The 19,226-nt window shown below is 36.3% G+C and overlaps 1 protein-coding gene across 3 annotated transcripts in view; it reads right to left on the bottom strand.

Annotated features, from left to right (window-relative positions):
* Positions 1–19,226, bottom strand: part of MID1 (midline 1) — a 438,516-nt gene that overhangs the window by 182,044 nt on the left and 237,246 nt on the right. The window contains exon 1 of one of the 3 annotated variants that reach the window (XM_072614387.1): positions 11,350–11,587. The exons of the other annotated variants lie outside the window; for them this stretch is intronic. The gene's annotated coding sequence lies outside the window, so the exon portion shown is untranslated. Of the gene's footprint in view, positions 1–11,349; positions 11,588–19,226 lie in introns of those variants that run through there. 3 annotated transcript variants of the gene reach the window in all.

The raw sequence follows: 19,226 nt of genomic DNA, 5'->3' as shown, positions 1-19,226 counted from the left end.
TTTTAAATGTATTAGCATATACTTTGCATGTGTTATATTTACTTTTATGTATTTTTACATATTGTTTCTCCTAATTGAATGGGATATAAAGGAGTCAGAGCTGCAAAAAGTTGTGTCAGTCTCATTCTTTCTTCTTGAGTCATTGAAGTCTACTGGCAAGAAAAAAATCAAGACAACTGGCGATGGCCCAGGATGCCATCTTGGATGATTTTGGCTTCTTTGATGTCTGACCAGGCTCTAAGCATGCCATAGCACCCACTTTAGCCACCCTCATGGCCACTGGAACAATGCTGTTCTCATTAACCCATTCCATCCTGGGAAGTCGTCTTCACATGCTTGGGGTAGACATCCCCCTAAACTCACCAACAGTTCTGAGACCTGCTGATTACCTTCAACCTGCTTTAACTCATCTGCCAAGACAGTTTACTGGGATGTGGCCACTGAGCATGCTACAGCTTCTTGGAGCCCCAGGTAAGACTTGGATGAATCAAGCAGACACCAAAGGTGGATGAACAGCCCTGAAAAGGGCTTTGGCAAACCCTCACACCAGAGGCGCTAGTCTTCCTGAACATCACCTATTACTAGGTATACTAACAACATGGCAGACACTTAGTAAATGCCTCCTATCTTATCAGCACAAATTATTGTCTGGAATACCTCACTGTGCTCAGTTATAGCATAAGACAACTGAACCTTTCATTGAATGATATTGTAAAGTTTGATGTTCATTATAGTTGTTCAGTTGTTTCAGCCATACCCAACTTTTCATGAACCTGTTTTAGGTTTTTTTGGCAAAAATACTTGACTGAATTGCCATTTTCTTCTCCAGTTTATTTGACAGATGAGGAAACTGAGGCAAACAGTGTTAAGAGACTTGGCCAGTGTCACACAGCTAATAAGGGTCTGAGGCCTGATTTGAACTCAGGTATTCTGACTCCAGATCCAGTGCTACCCCTAGTAGTTGCCCATTTTAAAGTTTACAAAGTGTTTTCAGGTATTGTCTGTCACTGGATACAGTACTTTCTATTAGTACAATCCATCAAATGATATTTATCAAACATGTTTATCCAATTACATATTTGGGGAAGATTGGTCATCATACTTTAGCAGTTACCTAGTCCGTCTCTTTTATATAAAAGGAAGCTGAGACCCAGGGAGGGTAGCTTGCCTGTAGTCACACAAATAGTAAGTGTCAGAGCTGAAATTTGAACCCAGGTGTCATGACTCCAAATTCAAGGCACTTTCTAATTCATCACACATCCATCCAGTTATGAGATCACAAAGAAACTGTATTTTTTGCTGATTAAATTTCAATGTCAAATTTTATTAGTCTCATTTTTTAAAAAATAAACTTCTATAATAGATATTAATATCCTCTTATCCATAAACAGGGCTGCCATACAAAGTTGATATCTGATTGTCATGTGTTAATTGGACCACAACAATATTGTTTATACTTGACCTATTCAGCCCTGCTGGTTGAATTGGTGGAATGGAAAAGAGGACAGATTGGGCATATCTTTGGGGGTGAACAGAATGAAGCAATAAAAATTCATGGTTTAAAAGACTTATATCTAATTTTCCTTTACTGAACATTTTTTGATTTCTTGGAAGATCAAAGAAGCAAAATCTGGTGACAGCTTTCATTTCTCTATTGTTCCATCTGGGCCACCAAGACTCAGTCAGTAAATCCAGTGACCCCCAAAAGTAATGGAGCTCTAACACGCAATTCATTTTGAAATGCATAAAAATGTAGCACTGTTGTCACAAAATCTTGACACGTATTATATAAACACTATCAAACCCATAGAACATTGGACTTAGAAGTTTTTTTAAACGTCAATTCTATTTCCACAACCAGCTATAACTTTCTAAGTGGCCTTGGGCAAAGTATTTATCCTCTGTATCTCTATAAGTTACTAGCCTATTATAAACTACAATGAATCAATTCAACATGCTAATACATTAAAGTAAACCACTAGTCTACATGTCAAGACCTCAGAGGAATTTGGGTAGGTCTCTTGAGGCTCAGACAGTGGGCCAAATGAGATTCCTAACAGAACCTTTCTCTTTACTCTCTTTTACTCTCCTTTTGAAGGTAGAAGGAGGTGGGGGAAGGGAGGGGTGGAGAAAGGTAATTCTTGAAAAAATATCTAGGAATACCAACGTCCTTCTTAAACTGCATTGCCCAGTCCAATCATTTTTTAGTCTTGTCCAGCTCTGTGACCTTATCTGGGGTTTTCTTGGCAGAAATACTGGAGTAGTTTGCTATGTCCTTCTCCAGCTCATTTTACAGACAAGGAAAACACGACAAACTGGGTTAAGTGACCTGCCCAGGGTCATTTGAACTCAGGAAGATGAATGCTCTTGACTCCAAGTCCAGTGCTCTACCCACTGCACTACCTAGCTGCCCCTGTATTGCCCAGAACTGAACAGAAATAAGATCAGATCTAATACAGACAACAGGTAGTGATATTATCACCACCCTAATACTGGAAGCTATGCCCCTTTCCCTTTTAATACAACTTAAGATCACACAGATTTTAAAGTATTATTTCTCACTGCTGATTCATATTGAGCTTGAAATCAACTAAAACCTCAAATTTTTTCCAGAACAGTTTATGTCTAACTATGCCTTCCCCATTTTAATTTGTGAAGTTGAATTTCCAAGTTGCAAGATGTTACATTCAACCCTATTCCAGTGTTATTTAATTCACCCTACTACCCTAGCCTGTTAAGACCTTTTAGGATTCTAATCATCACCTACTATGTTAGTTATCCTTCCAAGCTTGGAGTCATCCACAAATTGGATAAGCTTACTATATATACTTGCACCTAAGTCAATGTTAAATTGCATAGGGCTAAATACATATCCCTGGAGTATTCCACTAGGGACTTCCTGCCATGTTGACATTGAACCATTAACTAATTTAGGACAGGACCAGTTGTGAATGTTTGTCTTATCACCCAATCCATCTTTCTCCATCTTATCCATAAGAATAGGAAACACTTTTTTGAAAGTTTTGCTACCATCTACATAAACTATCGCCAGAACATTCTTCTCATTTACTAATTCAGTCATTCTGTCAAAGAAGGAAATGAGGTCAGTCTAGATTGACATGTTCTTGATGAAGTCATGTTGGCTCTTTGTAATCAATGATTCATCTCTTTCATGATCCATTTTAGAATTTTCCTGGAAATCAAAAACAAGCTCACTGGCCTACAGTTATCAGACTTTGTTCTCTTTGAAAATTGGGAAAACATTTGCCCTTCTCTAATACTGCAAGTCTCTTCCATTTTTCATCAACGTTTGACTGTTCCTAGCAATGTCTTAGCAATCACATCTGCCAACTCTTTTCCTACCAGTAGCACAGGGTTAGTGTCTTGAGTTCATCAAGATAGCCTCTTACTAACTCTTTACTTATCTTGGGTATGAACTTCATGCCGGTTATTTTTGTTCTGTTATTTTCCTCCTTGTAAAAGGCATTTTCTTTTATGGAGAAAATTGAAAGAAAATAATTTAAAAAGATTGCCTTCTTTCAGTTGTTAGCATAAATCACCCAAGCAACCCCAAGTAAAAATCTTATCCTTTTTTTGAAATCTTTTCTCTTGATTTGCTTTTTTAATCATATTTTTATTGTTCTTAGCTTTCTCTTCAAGTCTCTGGTTATTCTGAGCTTTTGATGCCTTGGATAGTAGGTACAATGAAGGGAGAAGAGTGCTTATAGCCAGAAATTAATAGGATACAAAATTCAAGAAAAAGTCATTTAAAAAATAGGTTTATGTTTCTTTAAACAATTGTACAAAATATTGAATAACAAGAAAGATGGGCTAGGGATCCTAATGCAAGGAGGCAAACTTTGTCTCATGGTTATTGTTGTTACTTGGTGGAATGAAACCCATTATTAGAACAGGAGTCATTCCCCAATACCTAAATAATCAAAGAAAATGAATAGGCACTTTTCTGAAAAAAGGAAAGCTATCAATGACCATATGAAAAAAATACTTCAAATCACTAATAATAAGATAAATACAAATTAATACAACTCTGAAGTTCTATCTCACACAACTGGATTGACAAAGATGACAAAAATGGAAGAAGATGATCATTGGAAGAACTGGGAAAGGACAAGAACAGTAAAGCACTGTTGATGGGGCTATGAATAAAGTATACCTATCCAGAGCTAGGGTCTACTCACGGGATTCATCCCCATCCCAGAACCTCATCATGTCTCAGGAATTTTGAAAAATGATACAGATTCTGAAAAGTAGAAAAGGATGTGAATGATGGTAGCTAGGTCATTCAGTGCATAGAGCATAGGACTTGTAATCCAAAAGACCTGAATTTTAATCCAGCCTCAGGCACTTACTAGCTGTATCCCCTAGGCAAGTTAATTTACCTCATTCTGTTTCTTTTCCCTGTCTGTAAAATGGGGATAATAATAGTACCCACCTTCCAGGGTTGCTGTGAGGCTAAAGTGAGATCATTTAAAAATGCTATATAAATGCAACTACCATTTGCATCACCACTATCACCACCATCATTATTATTGCTGTGAATTGGTCTAACCATTTGGAAAGCAATTTGTACCTAAAAGGTTGATAAACTGTGAATATCTATTGACCCAACAATACTGCTACAATGCATATGTCCCAAAGAGGTCACAGGAAGTGGGGAAGAAGAAATATCCACAAAAATACTTATAGCAATACTGTCTGTTGTATCAAAGGACTGGAAACAAGGTGAGTACCCATAAATCAGGGAATGAAAGGACAAATTATGGTGTATGAAGGTAAGGGAATATTATTATGTCATAAGCAATGATGAAAGGCATGGATTCAGAGAAACCTGGGCAGACTCATGTGAACTGATACATAGAGCAAAGAAAGAAAAAACAGGAGTACAATATGATCGCAAAGGAAAATAACTTGAAACAACTGAAGAACTCTGATCAGTGGTGACAAATCATTATTCCAGAAGACTGATAATGAATCATGATTTCCCCCACTTTTGACAGAGATGATGAACTAACAGAGTAAGACACAAGTCTTTAGATGCAGCCAATGTGTGGATTTGCTTTGTTTGCTTTATTTTATTGGTGATGGGGAATAGGAAGAATGACAGTAATGCCAAAAAAGTAGCAAAGTAAAAAATACAAAGAGCAGAAAGAAGTGTGGAAGGAGACATAGACAAGCAGGGCAGTGTTGGAGTGCCATGTTAAATTTAATACATATTTAAAACATAGCTGTATATAGATTCAGTTTCATGTACTTTCCTCATTTTACGGTCTTCTTTGAATATGGGAATGTTTATATTTGTTATCAAATGAGATAACATAACATATGTATGGCACTTTGCAAACATTAAAGGACTACGTAAAGCTGTTAATGTTGTTAATATTTGTCAAGTTCATTAAAAATCTGCTTTGCTTGGTAAGTTGTCAACAACGCAACATACCAGCCAAGAAATCTAAACCACTCGACTGCATTAAGAGGGGAAAAGTGTCCAGAATTAAGGAAGTAAGACAACTGTATTCTGCTCAATTTCAGAACCACCCAGTAGTTTTATATTCAGTTCTCACCACCAGATGCTAGGAAAGACATTTAAACTGAGAGCATCCAGAAAAGGGGCAACCAAGAGGGTGAAGGGTTTGGGTTCATGCCTATGAGGAATTTACCATGGTTAGCCTGAATCCGAAGGGCTGTCACATGAAAGAAAAAAAGACTGGTTCTATTTGATCCACAATGGCAGAAATAGGAATGGTAGAGGGAGACTGCTAAGGGTCAAATTTAAGTTTGATGTCAATTAAACAATTAAACCTAACAATTAAAACTATTTAAATTGGGGGAACAAGTTGCCATGAAAGGTAGCTCTTATCAGGTGATTTTTCAGTAAAGCAAGGTAACTTGCTTCTTGGTCATGTTAGTCCGGGAAATCTTTTTTTCAGTTGTAGATTAGATTAGATGGTTGCTGACATCTTATCAGGCTAAGATTCAATGATTATGTGACTGCATAAATAGCATCAGACTATAGATTTGAGGGCACAGACTATGTATCCTTCAGATTGAATGGTCACCCACACTTAGGAATTTCATTATTTAATGGTGACAGCAACATTTTAAAGTCTGAGACAACATTTTTCAACAAATGGATACCTTCTTGTGGTTAAAAGCGAAAAAAACCACTATGTTAATAAAAACCTCTCAAATTTATTGTGGCTTTAACAAAAGTAAAACTCTTCAATATGATTATACAGTTATAATCTCTGATGCAAATGACTGTAACAAAAGTTTTGTTGGAGTCCAGCAAACTAAACTTTGGCCTAAATTTAAAATATCATCCCATAATTTGTATGACAAATGAACTTTAAAAAGTTTTGAAGTCAGGTAAACTTCCAAAAGTCCATTTCCTCATATATCCATCAATTCAATTCTGTTCAACAAGCACTTACTAAGGCTCTTCTCCATAATGGGCACTGCACAAGACCAGGGCTACAAAAACAAATATGGCACTAGTGCTTGCCATCATGGAGTGACAAGGCTTATATCATATTACCTCTCCTCTACTTTTATTCTTCTTATCCTTTTCTTTAATAGACTAAATCAGAACAGATTCTTCTAAGTGATCACTACAACTTAGTATCTTTGACATCCCCAAGTCTCCTTGACCTTCCATCCTAACCCTAACCCTCAGCCTTTGGCAGGTTCCTCAACCCTCTCTGACCTCGATCAGGTCACTATCTTTCATAAAATAAATATCACAGCAACACAGTTTCTTTGGGGGGAGATGATTAGCATGAAGGGAAGGAAGAAAAGGGGATTTATAGCTTTGAATGTGTTTTCAACACTCTGCTCCTCTTCTGACTTCTTAGAGACCTCAAAACTGACCAGTTCATAAAACAAGAGCCAAGAAAAGGAGTTCTAGACCTAATCTCCTGAGAAAAGAGACTCTTGGCAAAAAAAAACAGGGAAGGGATAAACTTCCCAAAGCCATAGATTAGAATTTAAATTGATTCTCCTTCACCTTCCTCTTCCTAATCTAGATCAAACTTGATATCCCATTCCCAGAACCAACTTCATTTCATAATGACCTTACTGCAAGATTAAAGATGTGATAGTTCATTGTTCTAAACGAAAAGCAAATCAACCTAAGTCTATCTTCTCACCATTCCAGTGGCAGTTCATCATCTAAACTTCAAGCCTGACCTCTATAGGTAGGTAAATGAAAATACTTGTTTGCCAATCATCAAAGTCTTGAGTTTATTTTTTTAACCTTTTTAAATTGCGGAAAGAAAGACTTAGGAGAAAAAGAAACACTGAAAGAATAAAATAAATATCCCAATTACTCTTTTTAAAAAGTCAGTCAAGTTTAGCTTCAAAAATGCTTTATGAAATTTAAATTTCTCAACGCATTTAAAAATACCCCTGAATTTTAAAAATCAAACAAAATTGAATCATTTTAGTTACCTGTTTCTTTTATAGCTATAGATACTGTAAAATTATTTGGATTAATTGTGTTCTTGAAAACACGTGCATCTAAAGTGTCCTGATTGGTGCCACCTTTCTCTAATCATAACCAACTATTCTAACAAACTACCCTTTGTCCATTAACTGAGTCCCCTCTGTTCTCACAAACCTACAGCACAGGTTGCCATAGTTACCCTGCATGTCTATTTACCACATAAGTGATCAAAGCAAGCAGACAACACACATATACACATATTCCCCAAACTTGTCAGACTGTCTACTAGAAATATTCAGCTACTAACTAACTTTATTTGCAGCTTGTGGCCTCCATATACTAAAAAAAAAAACATAATGCACACAGTAAGATGTACCCCACATAGGCCATCTCAAAAATATTTTAAAAAAGAAAAAAATGACGAATAAAGATCTCTCAGCTTATGGGGGGAAGGGAGGCTTGTGGCTGTAATGTATCCAGAAACAGTGAAGGCAAGGAAGAAATTAAGATGTAAAAAGTATGCTAAAGAAGTTAGAATATACAAACCATGTGCAGAAACTTTAACATCTGCAGTCTAAAGAGTCTGTTTTTCAAATGCATATCTAGAATTCCAGTTACTTAGTTTTCTTTGTATAAAATGGCATAAAAGTTGCATGATCTCATATCTTGTAACAAATGAGCACAGAAATACCCTTTTGAGTTTTAAGACTTTACCTTCAACTCAAGTCCTATCAAATAATTCCATCTCCAATTGCACCTCTTTAAACCATGAGATTTGCTTATAGGCACTTATTTCAGATAAGGTTGGATCTGCTTTAATCCCTAGAACAGCCTTTGGGAGCCTAAGTCTAGAAAGAGAGCTTAGCTCTGGTGACTACAGCAGTGTTGGACATTACTGATCCTGCCACTAACTCCCTGTATATCTTTGGACTTAACCTCACTGTTCCTGTCTCACCATTTGTCCAATGGGATCATATTTGCCACCTACCCCTCTTAGAGATGTGCTAGTGAATAAATAGATCATGTTTGTAAAGCACTTTCTAATCCTCAGAGGAAAGATTAATACAAAGTCTTTCATTATTAAACCAGATACCCTTGGGCATGTTAATACCAACCCAAAGAATGCAAAACAGTCTAATCACACAGAGCCACAGTTTCCTTAATAGTGCAGGATCGCCTTCCCTGAGAGAATTTAGGAGGTGCTTAAATTTTGAATCAGCCCCTTTTTGTCTCTTTTGATTATTTTAAGGCAACTTAATACAGCCTATTTGCTGAGAAGTAGTTGTAAGCCTCAGGTGTTTAAAACAGAATTTTCTTGCGAAGTTAAGCACATCAACTCTGACCAGTTCTGTCTGAAAATATTTTTAGTTTGAGAAATGCACATTTGTTCCCATCTTTGGGGACAAAGGATATTTCATTGTTTGGGGAACATCCCTGGAGTTATAAGGCTGCCAAATGCCAAACCTGTTGTTTTTGGCCAAGGTTTCTGAACAGGTGGTTGTAGCTAAGTATTTGCCTGGGAACTGAGCATTTTATTCTCAGTGAAGTTTTAGTCAGGTTTTCTATCTGTAATCAGAATAGAAATATGCCTGATTATAGTTGGAAATCACCTCTTGATAAGGAAGCAAGGAGATTTAACACCTTTCTTCAGACTGATCTAGGCACAGCCCTAAAGAATCTTCAAGGAATGGTGCCTCCTACCCATTCCATGTTTGCCATTCTGGTAGAGGGAGTCCAGCACCATTTGAATCTTATCATTTTAACAAGCAGCTATTTCTGCTGGCAATTCCTAGTCTGCTATTGAGGATAGTCCATAGCAGAGATCTATTCTGAGCCCACACACTATTGTTCAGCAGCCTCTGGGACAGATCATTCATCAACATGATATTGAATTTCATTGCTAAGCTGATGACACATGGGACTGTTTGATAGTTAACCCTGCAAATCCAGCTAGCGCTGAGGGCCTGTGATGACAAATTAACTGGTGGACCCAATAGAACATGTTTGGTCTTCATGATCATTTTTCTTTGGAGAAATTAAAAAATAAAAAAAATTAAGATAAGTCCATGCCAATAACTCTGTATCATCTCAGTTTCCAAGTACTTGGATTCTGCTTCAGCCTGTCCTCTGAACGTTCTGTACAGATTTCCAAGGCTCAGTAGTCTGAGTGTTTCTTGCCAATTCTCATCCCCACCCTGCGCATTTTATTCCCTTTTTCCACTTACCAAATACTCAGTGGTTACGAAAGGTAAACCAACCTACCTTAGGACTTAACTCTGTAAAGTCAGAAGGCCTGACTTCATGGGCTCTTCCAATTGGGTAGCCAGGGAGATTAAAAAGGCTGGCTGAGAATACCCTCCTCAGAAAACTGCCCCCAACCTTTGGATGTCATTTGGACTCAAATACAGAGGTCACCAGTCACCCAGGAGAACTAGGTGGGAGATAGTATTGTGAAGAGCAAGGAGATCTTACAAGAGAGACAGGTGGCAGCCACACAGTATCAAGTAACTTTTTGTTTCTTGCTATGAACTTTTTGTAAATTTTTCTCAATCCCTTTATACTGAGCTTTCTTTCCCTATTACCTTCTGACTATCCTACATAAAAATAAAGGTCTTCTCATTTCAACACAATGAATTTCCACCCAGAAATATCTCAGAAGCACCCACTCAGAACACATCACTTTCTAGACTGAAACATGTTTTCCTTTACTCAACCCAAACTTCTCAAGAGCCTATTTATTCTACAGCACACTTTTTGATGTGGAACAAGCAAATGACAGACAATAAGTAGTAATGCTATCATTCAACTGAGACCTGCCTTCCTTGACTTACCTCCTTATGGTTTTTGAAAAATAAAGTAAATTTAAGCATCTATAATCCAACAAAAAAAAAAAAAACCCAAACAAACAAAACATATTTTTCAATCAGAAAAAAAGAAAAGGTGATTAACTCTTCTGGTTTCACTGCAGGTGCAAACTTTTCCCACTGAACTCTAGATTCTGAGGTGCCAACGTGTTATTTTCAAAATTCTGCATCTAATGCAAAGAGTTATTTGTATCTTTACTCTTCCTTAAACAAAGTATTTATCTCAAGATCTCAATATTGATTTTCAAAACTTTTTCATAACTCTCTGACTGAATTTTAAGTTACATGCCTTGGGGGCTTTGTACTGTATAGCCTGCTTTTAAACAGCAAAGCTGTAAACTACTAGGTGGATCAAGTATTTTGTCAAACGTCCCATAACTATGGGAAGAAGCTGTTCCTTCAGGAGTCTTTTTCTTAACGATCCTAAAGATGATCTCCATTTATTTTCAATAATGCTTCCACAAGTCAAGAAGCTAAAACATCATTCATAAACTACATTAAAAGACAAGTTTGTTTTTTAAAAAAAAATTAGATATTCACTTGTGTTTTCCACAAACTGATATTATTTTGTCTTCACTTTTTAAATGTTAAAATACTCCAAACTATTTCATGCAGTTCTTTTTTCTCCACATTCAATTTTCTTTATTCTAAACCTGAAACATCAGATGCAGTCAAGAAACCTGAGACACCCTCCATACAATACAGATCAATTGCAGCAAACTGGAATTGATTTACATGTTTTACAGCTAGGTTCTCTGTCCTTACAAGGTCTAGTAAGCAACCCAACATTAAGAACAACTGGAGCCTGGGACAAGCAGGGTCTGGGAGAATCTCCTCAACTGCTGCTTATTCTGCAGTTTTTAAAAACACAAAAGTCAACTCTCTTTCCCTCAGGAGAACTATAAATTCCAGAAATAAAGGTGACAGTTCTGAAGCTCCCCAAAGCCAACTGCCCTGGTGCCCCAAAGCTCCTCTTTCCTCTTTACCGCGCCCTGAGCATTCTTTCCCCAACATGTACCTTACCTGCCTCATGTTTAGAATCCCATCATCCATCCAGCACGCAACAGTCAGCATTTAAACTCACAGTGAAAGCTCAGAGTCGTAAAATAGCAGCAAAATCCATGAAAGGTTTCTGAGGCGAACAGCAAGTTTTCTCTCCCTCCTTTTTTTTAATCTTTTTGCTACCGGAACTCTCCCTAAGACAATGTCAAGTTTCTCAACCTTTTCCTTCTAGCCTATTAAAAGTCAGGCATAGGGAGGCAACCGACCGCCTGGCTCTTATTTCAAATCATGGCTCGGATATGTAGTAGTTGGCTGAATTAGGCCATGAAATAGCTTCACCAATCAGAATGAAGGGGAGGGAAGTATAACACATAAAGGCTGCCTACATGAGGATTAGGAAAGCTTTCAAGGGTTTAAAAGACTGAAAGCAGCTGGAAACTGTGTCTAAGGCTACAAAGAGGGAAGTCAATTTGTGGCATAAGAGATGATTTCCACTCTTATCTAACTGCTCAGGGTCTGCTCAAAGTTTAACTGGATGCAGAGAGTTAAGTCTTTGAATCTTAAATGCTCACTATTAAAAAAAAGTCAAATATTTTAGAAGCTGTGAAATTATTTTTAAGGGAAAGATTTCATCACTTAGGACATTATTTCTAAAAAGGAGACTTTGTTTTGAACTAACTTCTCTTCCAGTGCCATAAGGGAGGAAACCAGATTGTTACCCATTGGGTTTTAAACAAAACAAGCAGTAGAAGGAGGAAGAAAGTAATCTACTTCATTTCCATATAGATTAACTGTAAATCTATCTGAATGAAATCCAAAGGAAAATGCAAACAGATCCATTGTAATGCAGCAAAACTAGGATTAAGAAATTTGTCTTACTCCAGAGGAATATATCTATTTAATCTAGGTAAGTATCTACATATATCTGACCTTCTTAGACATGCTAAATATACATATATAATTCATGAAAAACAATTAAAGAAAAATATTTTTACCTCTCCTATATCTGCTCAATAGACACATGTTTTGAGTCTTTTGGACTCGTTCTAAACATGAGCCTCTAGCAGAGAGCCCCCTTTTTGTCTTGGATCCCTTTTTAGAACAATGTTTTAAAATGTATAAGATAAGATACATGGGATTGCAAAGGAAAACAAATACATTGAAATATTATTATCCAAATATTTTAAACATCAAATTCTCAGACCTCCAGGTTAAGAACTCGTCTTAATCCTCGAGCGAGGAAGGGATGAACTCTTCCAGTAAGATACTATTTCACAATCACTTCAGAGTTTTTGCTTTCCCCAACCTGTAGCTAATACTATACTAATTGAAACTGACCTTTTGATTTTGGAAAACAAAAAATCTGGGTATCATAAAGATGGAATTTTTTTTTAAGGTGCCCATAATTTCTATTCATTTCTGTAACAACAGCAGCAGTTAACAGTAAAATAAAACCTGTTCAGAAGAATAATTTTTAAAATATAATTTTTTTTTCTGGCTGCTGACATCATTCACCCAGCAAGAAAAATCAGCATCTTACATACCATAAATATGTTTCACTGCACAAGTTATGTCTCCCCAGCACATTGAATACTCAGTAATTTGACATCCTGTTACATAAGCTTTTACAGCAAAGGTCCATCTCCTAATCCTGACTCCCAGGCTCAGTAACAACTCCAGGCAGGACTTGCTTGATCCACTGGGCAAAGGGACCTTTTCTAAAGATGACTTGTCACTGAGTGTTCCTGAGTATGTGGTTGAATGTAACTGATGAAACAGGCTGCCCTCTAAGATAGTTCCTAAGTTACATAGCTCTCCTACTTAGGTTCCTAATTCTTTGGTGTAATTTTCTTCCATCACTACTTAATATTCTCCCAAAGCACAGGAATTCTCAGCCTTCCCTAACTTCCTTCTTGAGTGGTGTCCATCCTCCAACCTGTGGTAGAAAAATCCTTCATGGGATCAGATAATATGATGGTAATAATGGGTGTTATGAAGGGTGACATCAGCTTATTTAATAGAATAAAAACAAACATTAAAAGCAAGGTCAGTGTTGTTGAGTTATTTCAGTCCTGTCCAACTCTCTGTGATTCCATTTGGGGTTTTCTTGGCAAAGATACTGGAGAGGTTTGATATTTCCTTCTCCAGCTTATTTGAAAGAAGAGAAAACTGAGGCAAAGAGGGTTAAATGACTTGACCAGGATTACACACTTAATAGTGTCTGAGGCAGAATTGGAACTCAGATGTTCCCAAACTCCAAGGCTGGTGTATCTACTACACTACTCAAACTAAAACTTTAGCCCTAGGGAATCAAGTAAAGAGATATCAAAAAAAGATTACAGCATAAGAGCTGCATTTTTTAAAGAAAAAAACACCCAATATAGAGTTCTATTTCCTTAGTTTCTAGTTAAAATTGCTTTATTGGTAGTAGTCAAGAAGGGGTAGAAATTCTTTGATGAGTCTTTTCTCAGCACCTTACTTGATTCCCTGGAGGTTAAGCTTACGATCTGATCAATTTAGGTTCTTTTATGCTGTCCTTGCTTTTCACCTCTCTAAAACCCACAGCTTATCTATTCATTTTAAACTCCAACATCTTGCTTTTCCACACCATCTGGATCATATGTAGCTCATGTTTACCAGGGACATTAGCATATTACACTCACATATCTTGCCCTGGGATGGCTCGGTATCATTATTTCCCTTACTTTTGCATGTGTAATACTTCATATAGTCACCTTAAGTCTCCAAGCCTCAGTTGCTATTTGTAAAGTGAAGACCATAATATTGGCACTACCTTACTCATAATGGTGTCATAAGGAAAGTGTTTTTTAAACATTACAGTGCTGTGTGCATATAGTTATTATGATTTTATCACATTTGTCCCACTAGTTTCAATTTAATTAAATTAACTTGACAAAACTGTAGTCAAACTTGATTCCTTTCTTTTGACCATCGTACATCTCCAATCCATCAGTGGCAATATCTTTTCATTTCTTTCTCTAGAGCAGTGATTCTCAGACTTTTTGGCCTCAGGACCCCTTTGGAACTCTTAAAAATTACTGAGGATGTCCAAAGAATTTTTTTTTAATATGGGTGGTGTTAATTGATATTTACCATATTAGAAGTGAAAAGGTCTTGGTATTGTTATGAAAACAGTTTTGACTTTGAAGATATCCTGAGAAGGTCTTGGGAACCCTCAGGGACCCCCAAATCACCCTTTTGAGAACCACCACTCAAATGCAGAGGTATCAAACATACCAGTCATTATGGCCCCTGGCCAATGGTCCCCTCACCACTCCTTAAAGAGTATGTGGTGGATATGTGGCTCAATATGTATGTGCCTGTGGGGATTCTTCCACATGGTTCAGTGGCCCCCATTTCTATTTGAGTTTGACACCATTGCTCTAGGTTATGTCTCGAGTACATTTTCTTTTTTTTTCTACTCAAACAACCACAATCCTAGCTCACATTCTCACTTGGTCTATTGCAATAGTCTTCTAATTGGATTCCCTGCCTCAAGTGTCTCCCCTTTCATATTTATCCTTCACACAGCTGTCAAAGTGATTTTTCTAAAGCACTGATATGACCATGTCATGCTCCTACTCAGTAAACTACAATGGTTCTTTATTACCTCTGTGATCAAATATAAACTCTCTTTGGTATTTAAAGTTCTTTACAACCTATCACCTTCCTATCTTCCCAATCCTTTAATATATTATTCCCTTCTCACATACTGTACTGGCTCACTGGCCATTCCACATACACAGTGCTCCATCCCTTCCCTCTGAACCTTTACAGTGAGTGCTCCCATGCCTGGAATGCTATGCCTCCTAAACTTAGAGTCTTAGAATCTCCAACTTCCTTTAAAAAACTGAACTTGCTTCCATTAAGATTCAAATCAAGCAGTAAGTGGATAATGAATGGGCTATAAGAGGTGAGACGTTTTTATCCCTACATAGTTCTAGACTAACCATGCATTCTAGAATTTTGACTGGAATTGAATTGTTACTGGCATATAGTTTGCAGACTATATCGTCTTCTCTGAAAAAAATGTGACTTTTATCCCTTTCTAGCCCTGAGGTACATCTTCTACTTATATAATGTTTCAAAATCACTAACATATAGAAGAGGATTTGTTTTTCTTGGCTCTGGATGGCAGAACTAGGAGTAAAAGGTAGAATTTGTAGAGAAGTAGATTTAGGCTTGAGGTAAAAGAAAAAATGAAACAAACAAGACTTCTTAACAATTGTATCTGTCAGAAAAAGATATGGGCTGCCTTAGGAAATAGTAAATTCCCCTTCATTGGAGGTCTTTACACAGTGATTACTTGATATTATAAAAGAGATTCTTATTCAGATAAGATGGAGCATGGGTCTCTGAGATCTCTTTGGACTCTGAGATTCTATAACAGACATAATTTTCTACTACTTGGGGAGAGGAAAGAATTGGGCAGAATATTATGAATAAATCAGTACTTCGAAAGATAAAGAATTTCACTGAAGTGGGTACTTATTCCATTGATATAGGTCATAAGCCTTTCTAATGATAATTTATGACATTCATAAGTTTCTGTGACCAAAAAATAATTGAAAGGAAAAAGAAAATCATCATTGGATTACTAAATTATAACAATATGCAAATACTAAGGTATTAGCCATCATAGTAGCACTTTAGTGGAGAGAATGAATAATAAAACAATGACAATAAGAATAAATATTATCTCAGATTTATATAACACTTTACAAAGTATTTTCACCATAAAGCTCAGGATAGAGATAAGTGATATTATCCTCATTTTACAGATGAGGACATTAAAGTTGAAAGAAGTGAAATTATTTGCCCAAGATGACATATCTATTAACCTTTGGAGTTAGAATTAAACACTAAGCATAAGCATAAGCATGCCTTTTATCAAATGCATATTGTATTTTTCAAAAGCTTTTTCTGAATCCATTGTTACAGTTACAAGAATTCGGTATGATATCTACTAAAAATATTGTTTAAAGTATTTTTGATCAGTCTTACTTTAAATGTACTCTTCCAGTTGAGTTTTGAATTCAAGCTTGTAGTCAGTCTCTTGATATACATAACTATAGCTTTCTCCTTGCCAGCTTTGCGCCCAACAGTCTTGGTTGGAGTAAACCAAGTTATTTTTAAGTCCTGCCTTAGTCCATTGGTTCAATTTGATATCTGGATTTGAGCTCAAATCTTCAAACTTTCCTTGACATATATTTTAAAAATTTATATAGTTACACTCTTCTTTCTCCTCTTCATTTATTACTTTTATTTGCATTAGGGACCTATATATACTAGTATGTTACAGAAATATGTAAATGGAAGATGCTCAGATATTTTAATGTCTATCATTTATCTACAAGTAAAGTCAGTGTGAATTAGTGGAATTATCTGAGCATCCAGTCAAATGTTGTACCAGCAATGGGGCTAAGGGGGTGGGAAGGGATAGAGAAAGGCGGTGGTGGTGGTGGTAAGAAAGCCAGAATAAAGACAGGAATAGGAGAATCCAAGAAACTAATTGTTTACCTGAACATTTAGAACCAGGAGACCTGATTCATTCATTTACTTAATTAACAAAAATAATATAGGTATTAATTGCTTTAAATGTTTTTCAATTAAATTTTGGCTTCAGAATGGCTGTAAATTTCTTGCCATTACAGCCATAATTTTATATATATATAATATATTTATATATATTAATATATATAATTTTATACATATATTACATATATGTATATATAGGCATGTACATATACATATACACATACATTCCATGATAGTTTATGTTAATGTCACCATAATTTTACACTTGACAGTATCTTCACATTTTCTCACTCGCCCTCCCCCCCCAAGAAGAGGTTTGTGACCCATGTAATGGGCAACCCTAATCTAAAACATTCTTGATATATGTCCTTCAGAATTTTCATGGTGACTTATAACAGTGAATCAATGACCTTCATTAGTCATAAAGTTCTTTATACACTCTGTTAGCTTCAGTGTGGCATGGACCTGACTCTAGTGAAGTTTTTAAGTGAAGATTTAGTGTTGGGATGTAATGAAGCACTTGTTAAGAAGCACTTTGTTTCTACTGATGTGGTTCTCTCACTTGTTTTGATACATAAACACATCTGTTCAGCTGGGCAGAGTGTGGGGACTTGGGGGTTTTTCTGGCATGTACCAAATTTGAAGGATACCCAATTCATATAGGTGTAAACTTTTATGCCCTTAGATGATGAGGAAGCCACACCAACACAACCAGTGGCCACCAGGAAACTGGATCAAGGGAGGTACAACTTGGGCCTTGCCCCTCTGAAGTCTTGGCTTTCTTTCCTTTTAGGGAAAATCTAGCCTAACCCACCTTTGGGGGAATATATTAATCTAATAACTTATTAAGTATGATTAGAAAACGATTAGGTACCATTCTCCTTTTGACAACCAGTTTCTGTCGTCATTAATCTTGTCTTCTCATCTCAGTAAAAGTGTCTCAATTCTTTTGTCTTTCTTCATAGGTCCCGCTTTTCCAGCTTATTAATTGTTCACTAACTTTCACTGCTATCCTCTGGATTCCCTTTTCATATTCTCGTACATGAACAAACTGACCACTTAACACCCCTTAACACACATCATGTTTTTAAATGCACATGTTAGATCTTTAAATTGGCCTTGGAAGGAAACACATACACACACTCACAAATACTCCATACATGGAATGCTTTGCATTGGGTTCTTTTTTTATACTTTAAGGGGGAAAGGGGTTGTAGTGGTAAGTATGTGAAATGGATGAAATGAAGTAAATAGAAATTTTCATTAAAAAATGCTTTGAACAGGATCTGAGTTAAGTATTTCCATTGCAAAATGGTAAAGGATTTAACTTTCAGATTTGCATTTCAGAAACAGTCATGTAGAAAACCTGAAAAAATGGATTCTTTTCGCTACTCAGGCCAACTCTTCTCCTACGATTACAAACATAATATCTAAACTCATACTTAAGATGGGAATGAGGCTTAGCGATATTTTAAAACATTAGTACAACTCCTTTCTGCTAGTTGCAGAAATATCACAGATCAGGATAATTTCTTTCCTTGCCTATCTAAGGAAAGAGTCTATCTTCATTCTTGGTTACTGGTTAATAAGTAGTTATGAGTCTTTCCTGTTCTAAGCTATGTAATTTGAGCAACAATTTATGAAAATGTACATATATTGATTTAGCTGTAAATGGGTTTTCCAACTTAATTTCCTTAGTGCAATGAAAATAAAGTATTATAAGAAAAAAATATCACAAAGTTTAAAGTCCGTGCATTAAGAACTCTCTTCCACAACTTACAGAGATGTCTAAGCATCTGAGAAAGTCCATACAAATGTGATTTTATTCAATTCCTGCTTTGACTCTTTAATATGAAAAAGGAATTTTATCAGTTTGACTATAAATAGTACAAGTAACTTAAATTACTTTAATATGTACAGTTTAAGTTACTAGAGGCACCTTAGCACGATAGAGAACTCAGAGCTAAGAAGACCTGGTTCGAAGTCTTACTTCTTGAATACATAAGGGATAGTCATAAGACCATGGGCATAGTAGTCAAGTTATAATACCATGGGCAAGTCACTTAAACTCTTGGTATTCTGTGCATTTCTCAAAAAGATGGCATCTTGCATTGACAGATGGAGGTTCTTCATCTTGGAGTTCTCAATATCATTGAAACTACAGATCCAGTACCTATACCTATCTTTATTACTTAAATTATTAAATCTGTCCAACAATGAACCAAAAGTATTGGCCCTTATTCTACTACTAACTAGTTCCATAACCTGAGCAAGTTATCTCTCTGGGCCTTAATTTTCTGTCATGTAGAAGGATAGAATTGACCTTTAAAGTTCCTTCT

Source organism: Notamacropus eugenii, chromosome 5, assembly GCF_028372415.1.
Source record: "Notamacropus eugenii isolate mMacEug1 chromosome 5, mMacEug1.pri_v2, whole genome shotgun sequence".
NCBI lineage: Eukaryota > Metazoa > Chordata > Mammalia > Diprotodontia > Macropodidae > Notamacropus > Notamacropus eugenii.
This window is presented reverse-complemented; position numbering and strand designations above follow the sequence as displayed.